The following is an 11,978-nucleotide window of genomic DNA, read 5'->3' as shown; positions in this document are numbered from 1 at the left end:
AGTAATTTTTAAAAGTCGCTGATGTGACATTCTCAATCAAAAGGTAGGTACCACTTTGTCGTTTACCATAAAGACGAAATTTGATTATATCTTTATACAAAAAACCTGTCAGAGAGTCCTCGACAAAGTGGTCAGTATGAGGAGTGCAGCCTACAGTTTATTTTTAATTATATTTACATACCTACTCCCACACTACGGTTAGATTGGTAAGGTACCTTTTGATTAGGAACGTCACAAATGTTGGTCAGTATGAGGAGTGCAGCCTACAGTTTATTTTTAATTATATTTACATACCTACTCCCACACTACGGTAAGATTGGTAAGGTTGATAAGACAATGTAATTATGCCTCCGAAATTAAATAAATACACTGTATCGCAAAAATAAGTGGCGAGACAGCTCATAATGCCATCTCTTTCACTCTTGGTTGGTCTTAACAAGGGTAAAGGAGATAGTATTAAGATATAGATAGATTATGTGCCGCCAGCTAATATTGCCGCAAGTATAATAAGCACCCCACCCGCGTAGGTACCCTTCCCCGCGCACGCCCTTCTTGCTCAATTGAGTTTTATTTTGCCAGATAGTAAAAAAACCGTGGATCAAAATGACCCAAATTATGAATGATGTCTCAATGTGGTATTATAATATTGTAGACGTAAACTTAATAATATGATTTTTTTGTGGCAGATACAGGGTGTTAATTAGTTTTTTTTTTTTTTAATAAAAGCGGTGGATGAATTTGACACAGATTTGTTTGAATAACATATAACAATGTTCTGTAAAGTACAACACTTCATTTACTGACTATAATTTTATTTTAGGCGTTTTAGGATCAATATTAGGTATTTATTAAATGCCATTATACCCGTGGATGAAAATGACACAAAATGCGTGTGTATGTCGGAAGCCACTTTGCCTTTACAGGGAAACAAAGAATTTCGTCTCTAATATTTTTTTACAGAATGCTGATTGAAAAAAGAAATACTTAAATTTTTACCTAAGCAAATACCTAGGATGACACAAAATATTATTTTTAGGTTTAGTATATGGTCTGGAAACTATATATAAAAAATAAGCAACATTAATATTCTTATAACCTCAGAAGTTATTGGTACAGATCTAATGTGTCGAAAACTTAACGTAAACACGTTTGTGACTCACTCATTTCTTTTGGCCTCAAGCTTTAAAGCCTCCTAATCTTTGAAGGTTTAATAAGGTTTTTAGCAGTAAAGGTTTGGAGCAAAAAGTAAAAGCGTTTAACAAATAAGATCAACCTATGTTATGGGGTAGGGTGAAATTTAATACGTTTTTGTGAAATAGGGAAAAACAGAAAAAGATAATTATGACTTATCGCGTTTTTAGAGTTCCGTATAGTCAACTAGGAACCCTTATAGTTTCGCCATCTGTCCGTTCGTTTGTCTGTCAGTCCGAGGGTTGGCTCATAGTACTAGCGGTTACGGCGATATTTGCATCGAAAGCTGCACTTGATGCAGAAAGCAAGCCGCTTTACCCAGTGATACTAGGGACCAATCTGAATGATTTCATCCGAGGAAACACACATTTCATCCACTAGAATTCAAGATGGCGGACCTTTTTCTAAATGGCGGCTGCAAAATTTAAAAAAATTGTAGACACAAAACGGGTGCACCGATTTTAGTGATTGATATATCAATCAATTCGTATTGACACCTGTAATCGGAAAAAAAAATATACCCTTATTCTTGATGATGCCTCTGTGCCATTGCCATCCTCTTGGGGTTGGAAGTCATCTAATGACAGTTGGGAACCGCAATGGTCTGAAGCCAGATATGGCGTGAATTATCATACCTGAACCATTGCGGCTGTAAAAAAGGTTGCGAAACAATGTGCTGCACGTGTCGGAGGGTGGGTCTACCCTGCACAGTGCAATGCAGAATGCAGCATATGGCATATGCAAAGGCAACTGCAAAAACGAAAGGTACTTATAGATAAACTACGCCAAACTGTCCCGCCCCTCCATTACTATTTCAATACTACACACATTCTTCTTCATTTTCTTCTACCTAAGCCTTTTCCCATTATCTGGGGTCGGCTCTCCTTGTCCTCTTTCTCCACACAGGACGATTATGTGCTGTTCCGGCGTCAATATTTGTGTTTTTCAGGTCATTTTGGACCGTTGTCAGCCAAGTAGCAGGGCGTCTTCCACGGCTCCGTTTCGTCGTTGGTAGATCCAATGTCACTCGTACCATGTGATCTGAAGACCGCCTGATTACGTGACCGTACCAGCGTAGTCGCTTTTCCTTCAGCTTTTCTTTAATAGGAGCGATTTTAAAACTGCCTCTCACGTATTCGTTACGGATCCTATCCCTCCGGGTGACTCCAGCTGACCAGCGAAGTATGCGCATCTCTGTTGTATGCAGTTTGTGAACATGTTGATGCCCAGCATTTGGTTCCATAAAGTATGGCGGGTCGCACTGCAGTTTTATATAATTTACCCTTTATTTTTAAAGGCATTTTGTTATCACACAACACCGGTCAACTGCCTCCACTTCATCCAGCCTACTGTGGTTCTATGAGTTAAGCGAGGTTTAGATTAGCAAGAACTTGCATGCAATTATTCATAATTCATAATTTATTTATTGCATCCATGGTTTACATTTGGTGGTACATACATAGTGGGTTTCACATGGACCCTGGTAGGGCACAGCAATAGTCTTAAATTTAAAGTATGCTAGGTATTAGTATTAATGTAATCATTATATAAACTAGGTCTTATGACAATGATTAAGACATTGTAATTTAAAATTATATTGCAACAAATTTATTAATGTCTTGGAGATATTATTAACAATTAAATTTAACATTGAAAATGTAGGGTATATGTATAATATTTGTTTATTTAATAGTTATGTCAAGAATGTCAAGATTAAGAATTTGTATGTCATGCAATGTTTAATAAGAATTGGTAAAAAATAAATGGAATAAAAATAATAATGTGAGTAATAATTAAAACTAATAATTAACATTAAATTCGATTAAAAATAATACCATTCGTGATCATTAACCTTAACATTAAATTCAATTAAAACTAGTAACATTCGTGATCATTTTTATCTTCCAAGAAATCATTCAATTTATAGTAGCATTTGTTAACTAATAAGTTCTGCAACAGTTTGTTAAAATGTTTATCTGATGTCTGAAGTTTAATATCGTCGCCGTAATTTACGTTACATTGCTGACTACTAAGGTAAACTGCATTCAACATGTTTACCAGATACCGCAATGTAATGAAAATTGCATGCAAGTTCTTGCTAGTCTAAACCTCGCTTTACGTCTATCAATTTTACCATCGTTGCTGATTATCGACCCTAAGTATTTAAATTCTTTCACTGTAGGCAGTGGGACATCATTTATGTAGAGCTTGATTGAGTTGGGATCTGTTGTACCGTCAAACAAACATGACATGTGTTCTGTTTTCTTACGGCTTACTCTCAAACCATTTTCCTCTAATGATTTAGTCCAAATGTTTAGTTGATTTTGGAGGTCTTTGACATTATCTGATATTAGGGCGACGTCATGAGCATATAATATGTTCCATGGCACTGGTTTTGGTGAGCCCTTGTTAGGTAATCTATGGTGACGTTAAATAATAACGGGCTGAATATTGACCCTTGATGGACTCCGTTGCTTATTTCAAACTTTTCACAGGTTCCAGCTGGATTACTATCTGGGTGGTGACATTGGTATACATATCCTGAATTAATGCTATATACTATTCAGGTACTTCATGAAACCTCAATACTACACACATTGAAATAGTAATGGAGGGGCGGGACAGTTTGGCGTAGTTCATTTCTATATATTCAATTTAATTATATTAGGTAGGTATATTTTGTTATGATTTCATATGAATTGCCTTTTTTTTACAGTTCAACCACATCGGACGAAGATGATAAAGAGGAGTAAATGTGACGTCCCACGGGTAAAGGTACCTTATGGCGGTTGGCGCTTAAGCTATTGTTAACGCCGCTCCAATACTATTGCGGTGCTATGCGACGTAAGCGCCAGCTTCCATAAGGTTCCTTTTTCCGTGGAACGTCACAAATAATAAGCGGCAATACATTTATTTATAGCTCAATAAATAAAGTAAATATGTATTATTTTCTTTTTTTACGTTTAAATATAAAGAAATATCATCAAAGTTGTCAGTTCTGACGCGAGGGAGCCGTTTCAGAAGGGAGTTACGCGCTTTTTTTAATGCGTATTGTTAAAAAACTAATCAACGGATTGTCAAGTTTTTTATTTTATTTTGTAGCTAATATTATCAGGTTTCATTTAAATGAAAGAATATGTGACCATACTATAGAACATTTAGTTGTTATTATCAGTAGAAGGAAAAAAATTAAGAAAAAAAACATATTTTTTTTAATATTCGGCCGCCATCTTTAATTTCTTAAATGGTATATTTTTTTCCCGATTACAGGTGTCAATACGAATTGATTGATATATCAATCACTAAAATCGGTGCACCCGTTTTGTGTCTAAATTTTTTTTAAATTTGCAGCCGCCATTTTGGAAAAGGTCCGCCATCTTTAATTTTAGTGGATGAAATTTGTGTTTCCTCGGATGAAATCATTCAGATTGGTCCCTAGTATCACTGGGCAAAGCGGCTTGCTTTCTGCATCAAGTGCAGTTTCATTTTGCTAACCGCTATAGCTATACGGAACCCTAATGATCCTATAAGGGAACTGTTTTTTCCTTTGCGGTACGGAACCCTAAAAACAAATGTTTCTTATGGAATTTAAAGTTTATGAATTAAAATAAAGCTTAATTTGGTATTTTTTATTAAATTTTCAAACCATTTTTTTTATCATTATTAATATCGAACGATTCATGTATAATGAAATGAATGAATAATGAGCGTTTTACGTTTTGTTACCTGTCAAAAGCTACTTAAACACGCTTCATCCAAGGTCAAATTACTGTCCCCACTAGTGGATAAAATGCGTTTTTCCCCGCTTGTTTTAAAGGATAAAAGACGGCTTTCCGAGCTAGTGAGGGGAAAAATAATTAATGTCATTAACTAACGCATTAGTCTAACGCGATTAAATTTCATTATTTTAGCTTTACAAAATATTATACAACTAATAAGTTCCGTTAGTTCATACTTTTTATGACCTAATAAAATAATTAAAAAAGAGTCTTTTAAAGGGCCCACTGACTACCAGTCCGCCGGACGATATCGGCCTGTCAGTGAGAACAAAAATTTGACAGTTCCGAATAACTGACAGGCCGATATCGTCCGGCGGACTGATAGTCTGTGGGCCCCTTTACTCCCTTTGGAGCAGAGAGAAAAATCGTTTTGACAGTTAGAAAAAAGAAACTGATTTGACTAGTAGTCAAATACCCTATTAGAATTATATGCCAATGACCGAACCTTTTTTGCAGGTAGTAGCACGTGCGGTTTTACTTACTATTTAGACATAGAGTTAGCCGTAAGAACTACTATACATACTATGTAACAATCGCCGCGCTATCTGGTAGGAGCTATATTGTAAAGTATTTTCGTCGCAGTTTTATTTTAATAAACAACTGGTTAAAAACTGTATAATATGTGAATCAGCTTGCAACATGCACTTATCTAATGTAAGACCTTATTGTACCTATGAAAGCAATAAATTACTGATAACTGATCTAGAACGCAAGTAATTAAGTAACTTTGAAAGTAATTACTCATTAAGTACCTTCTTATTTAAAACAAAATTGTTAACTATACTTTATCAAGTCTATATCCGCTAAATTCCAAATGACCTCTCACTGATAATCACCCTTTTGCCAAAAACTAGGCGTAATAAGCTTCTTATAACATAAATATCATTAATACACGTTAACACAATTAAATAAAAACTGATTTAGTACTTAAATCTCACCTAAATATTGAAATTTTGTTATTAATCGTTTTTACTCACCAAAATGAGTAAATACGAGTATTTACTGTATGCTTTGAGTAAATACCGAGTAAATACTCAGTATTTACTCACCCCTACCCATCTCTACTGGTGGCAGAACATTGCAGTAATATCCCCTATTCCTCGTCCTTTGGAAATCTGAAATAAAAAGCAGGGGGGTGTCACTTCGCAGTTTAGGTACATTTGGCCGGCGCGCCTCCCGGGCAGGAGTATGGTAATGGGCTGCCGCTCGACTCGCGCAAAATTGAAAATGCATAATGCCTTCGAAACCTAAATCTATAGATATTGTTCTGTTTACGAATGTGTGAATAAACGGAAGAACAAGGAAGCAGAAATAACATTTCTTTTTTAATTCCGGACTATATTGACCGACATATTTTCAAAGAAATAAGTACTTCTGTGGCATAACTACTTCCGTGAGAATCAGACATACCATCTCCGGATAAAAAAACTATGTTTACAGAATCAACGTTTGTAATTCCTACATATTTGTCTTAAAAATAATAAATAAGTAGGTATAGGTACAAAAACTTGTCAAGTGACAACCCCGTGCCGACACTCGCAGCTCGGTCATAAAACTGCGGCGCGCAAAGAAGATTCACGGTTCGTGCGCGGTTATACGTTTCAATTTCGCTTGCAGGCGGCGAGTATAGGTATAATTTTATACCTAAATCTGACTTTTGTAAAGGAGCGAATTTTCTGTACGTTAGTACTATTAGTTATTCTGTGCCTTTAACAGGTTTTTGAAAAGTTTTCAGAGGGCCTACCGGAAAACTCGAATCCGAAATTTCGTTATCTGCCTCTTTATCGCTCGAATACGCAAGAGTGACAGAGATGTTAGATAACGAGTTCGATTTTCTTGTTTCGCGATAGACCCTCAGATTGTGGTAATGGTGCCACCTACGCCGAGTTTTGCGTTTCCCTATTATTAAATTAAAAAATATATTACACGAACGTTTTTTTTTTTTTTTCCTATTTGGTACATGACTAGAAACTATACTTAATTTTTTAACATTAGAAACCATTTGCACGTGTCTTTTTATTGACAAGTTTTTTTTTATAAATATAGCAATATTTTACTTATGAAAGCAAAAGTATGTAAATGATCGTATATTATATTTGTTGTGACTTATTTTCAAGTGTTTTTCGATAAAACGACACGTTAAGATCGGTCGCCTTCTTTCTAATGATAAGAAAATGAGAGGTATAGTTAAACGGTTCTGAGTGGTAGACTGCAAGTGAGATAAAAGCTATATTATTAGGTACATGCATAAATCCTCATATCAGGCGGTTCTTATAAAATTATAAAAGTTATGCAATCCTTGTATTCAACGAGCCGCCTGCTACAGATTTCTTGAAAATGCCGCGTTTTCTCAGGTTCAACTTTCATTAGATAGACTATTATCAATTTGCCAATTTCGTGATTATTTTTTTACACGGCACATAAACATATGCATAATTTATCGATATAAAAAGTCGACACAGTTACATCCCTAGCAAATTACACTTATGACACCGTACGTAAATGAGAAATAACAAGCATATATGCATCCCTTTTCGGCACATTATCTAATTCGTAAGGAAGTAAAGGACGGGTATACATATTTGCGAAGCATTTTTGCCTGGCTTCTATGCTTTAGTTATTATTCTGAGATACATTCTACAGTGTTTTTTGACACATTCTTGCTTTGAGTTCTATCAAGACCTATCTTTTTTTTATTTTTAAATATTTTTGTTGCATATCGTTCTTGTCGTTTTTACCAAAGAATTCCTTGGATACTATACCCCATACCGTTCAATAGGTCAATAGTGTGGGACTTTGTTAAATCAAGTCTTTGCGCCCGATTTGGAGGACATACCTAGTATATTACTCATTGGTACGAGCCGGGGTTTGAACCCGCGACCTCCGGATTGAGTCGCACGCTCTTACCGCTAGGCCCCCAGCGCTTCATCAATAATGCGCGCCTTTCAATTGGTAGGTAATTAGGTATAATGATGGTTAACAGGTTGTGTTGGAAATTAATTATGTGCAGCATTCGTCAACACGCACGTATCAAGTTTTTGACAGCTATTTGACGTAAAATTTTTTTTGGCGATCACTAAAAAAAAATTAATTATCTAAGATTTAGTTAAAAAAAATATTTTTTAATACAGTTGCTCAAAAAGTGCTACTTTTCGTGGCTGTTTAGCGTGCGGAAAGTTGGTTTTCGCGAACTAGTGCTTTTTACTTTTCCAATTTTTTTAAATTTTTACTTGTTCTAATTCATGACTACTTATTGATGAGTGTTAATATTAGTTTCCTTTAAACGTCGAAATCAACATAAAAACCTACTGTTAATGTAATAATACGAAAAATATTCATATTTCATATTTTATAACTTACCTCTTCATCATTATAAGTATTATAACACGTTTATTTTTTAATGTTGAAAAACCGTTCTTAATAAGTTGTCTGAATGGAACGGAACGCCTGTCAAAGAAGAGGCGTATTTTCTTACTGCAAGAATGTTTTAAGTTTCCAAAGGCAACATTCGATATTGTTTTTATAGATACACAAATAATCGTAAATAACGATATTTAGGTAATAATAGTACAATGTTTTAATATTTACAATCGTTTCTGTCTTATAGAACATGCATTTGAAAAAAAAACTCATTAAAGTGGGTTCAATAATAATTGTCCGTTTTTTAGCCACTGGGCGTCGGCTCATCGTCCTGTTTACCGGGACCCCAAATAAGTAAAAAAAAAACTGTAATACCTAGGTTAAGATGTACTAACTCTAATATTATAAGTCTGTATATAACTAACAATCTATGGGCAATCTGGCCTGAAATAAAGAATTTTATTTATTTATTATAATAACAAAATGTATTTTAGTCGAATAAAAGCTAGAAAAACACCTCTTCATAATGTCAATGATGTCACAGAATTAATAATATAAAAGTTTCGAATTCCATTCCTTACTTGTTGCTTTTCTTATTTTTTCGCAACTATATTAAAAAACGTCGTTCGATACACGTGCGGAAATGTCATTCTTAGTAATGACCTACTTTCCGCACTAGCATCGAAATGTACTATTTTGCATAATAATTTTGTGATTCTGGCAATTTCAATGGTGGAGTGTATATATATAGTAGGCTAGAAAATATTCAAGAAAAGCACTGAATTTGGCAAATTCGTTACGAATAAGGCCTTATCTATCTATGTTAAAGTACCTACATGCACTACAAGCCTAGCTTAATTTGGGACTATGTCAATCTGTGTGAGATTAAGCCCAACATTTATTATACATATTTGTGGGTAATATTATCATTGTGATCACCATTATTTAATAAGATGCTTATAATGTAGGTTATTTGCATTTAGAAACTCCTTCCGCCGATACCCCGGTCCTATCCATCTACTCGCAGGTGTGTATATATATATATATATATATATATATATATATATATATATATATATATATATACGTATAGGTATTGAAATTACACAAGAACAGGTATCGATTATCACCAATTTATTTATTTAAGTAAGTAGGTATGTAATTAATTCTTCATAAATATGAACATCTTTATTTCATGTGTCATATCATTATAATATATTGTTAAGTCAATTTTGGATAATTACAGTTATAAACTTGCGACTATGACTAATAATAATATGTTACCCATAATGTCTTAGAAAATAATAAATACAGTTTTCATAATCGATCACATTAGTTTCACTCTCACTGTATCACAGACTTATAGTTACTAAAGCTACTTCGTATCAGGTATGATTAAAGTAAAAATTAAGTATATTGTATTATTAAAAATACATCATACAGTATCATCATCATTCGCTTGCCCTTGTCCCATTCACTTGGGGTCGGCGCAGCATGTCTTTTTCCTCCATACATCTCTGTCACCCGTCATCTCATCATTCATTTGCTTTAGTTTCATATCATCTTTCACACAGTCCATCCACCTTTTCCTCGGTTTTCCTCTCCTCGTACTTCCCTCCACATTCATTCTTAATACCTTTCTTGTCACATGACTTTCATCCCTCCGCATCACATGCCCGTACCATGCTAGGCGATTTGCCCTTACTTTTTCTGTTATGGGTGCAACTTTCAGGCTTCCTCTTATATACTCATTCCTTATCCTATCCATTCTCGTCACGCCACACATCCACCTTAACATTCTCATCTCCGCTACATGCAATCTACATCATACAGTATATTGTATTATTATTGTATTAATAAAAATCCTTCAATCCAAGTTATTATACTTACCTAGTACCTAATTAGTAAGGGCTAAATATATTAAAGCACAGTGAAATGTAACTAAGTAATTAGGTAGGTCAATCATCAGATTAGAGAGTGAAATGGCAAAGCGTTGGCTACTGGTAAGTACACTACATGTCTTATCGATACAAAGGGGCCCACTGACTATCAGTCCGCCGGACGATATCGGCCTGTCAGTTGTTCGGAACTGTCAAATTTTTGTTCTCACTGACAGGCCGATATTGTCCGGCGGACTGATAGTCAGTGGGCCCCTATGGTATAATTGCTCTAATCTAATAAATTTAAATATGTAACCAAAAACTAGTGCCTACCTACACTAATTCTTGGGATAAGTTGCCAAGCGGACCCCAGGATTCCATGATCCGTGGCAATAAACTAGAAAAGACATAGTAAAAATCAACAGACCTCAGAATTTCGGTTGAAAATAAATACATCGACCATAAATATATTCACTGTGCTATTAAAGTTAAAATGGTTAATGGCTTACATATTATAATGTAGGTAAGTATGTATATAGTACGAATACGTAGGTAATTAATGTAATTATATGGTATTATTTGCTACTTTTATTAAAACACTCGTGCTCAAATTATCCCGAGCGGCATGTGAATCAATTTCATTGTATTCACAATAATAATTTCTTAAATTATAATATGACCGAGCAAACGACTATGTGGAAAGTAGAGTTCAGTCGAGCATGCAGGGACAGATGCTCTTGTTAAATTAGGTATGCCGCAGACCGAACAGATTGATATTGGAACATATATTATATATTATTTTATCTAATAGTAATAAATCTGCAATAGTAATAAATCAACTATTAAATCATCTTACTTAGCCTACCACAGAACTATAAAAACCTTTTATCTACATCCATATCATAACCTCCCTACAATATATTCAGACACGATAAGTCTAACTCTAAGACCATGACAAGTTTGCAAGATAGGTAGTACAAACAAACATGTATCTGTGGGTGCATCGTAATGTTCACTTTAATGTATCGATAAAAGGATACCTTAATTACATTCAAATTTAGAACATCTCTGAGGAACAAAGTAATTTGATTTGGCCTCCGAAATGAAGCATTAGATGCAAACTATTTTGACAAATATCGCATGTTACTTGATATCGAACGATGGTCGGCACCCGACTAAGTTTGTCTCTGAATTAAAAAAATACTACCGAAAAAGTTTGCATTACCGCCATTTGGCGTTGGTCGTCATGGTGTGGGGTGCCATATCACCTAGGGCATGGAGACTACATAAAGGAGCCAAATCTCTATGTATGAAAAGTGTCCATCAAAAAACAGTAATTAGGCGGCGCCACCATACACCGAAATACTACCAAAAACAACCTACGTAATTTGGTCGGGTTATTTGTTGCCTTATATGGTTCATGTTATACTCATGTCCCAGAGCCTAACTAGCGCCATCGGAGAGATGAGGAACTATTATTTAAAGCTGAACGATGGTCACTTTTGCAATAGTTCTGCCATAAGAGATTGTCGTCCTTTCTATACCGTCCATAACCTAGGGGCAAACTACCACTGCTGTTCGTGGATCGGGGAGTAAAAATTAACCAAGACTATTATATTCAGAACGTGTTGCAGGGTTATATTATGCTAGAAAATATCCGAAAGTTGTATGTATGGATGGTAATATCTTGATATCGAACCCCAAGAAAGCAATTTGGAAAAAAAAAATCAGTAAGGTACATATATCGTATCTGAAGGATACAATCTTG

This window comes from Cydia strobilella, chromosome Z (assembly GCF_947568885.1).
Source record: "Cydia strobilella chromosome Z, ilCydStro3.1, whole genome shotgun sequence".
NCBI classification, from domain to species: domain Eukaryota; kingdom Metazoa; phylum Arthropoda; class Insecta; order Lepidoptera; family Tortricidae; genus Cydia; species Cydia strobilella.
The sequence above is the reverse complement of the archived record's forward strand: the minus strand, read 5'-3'. Positions refer to the sequence as shown.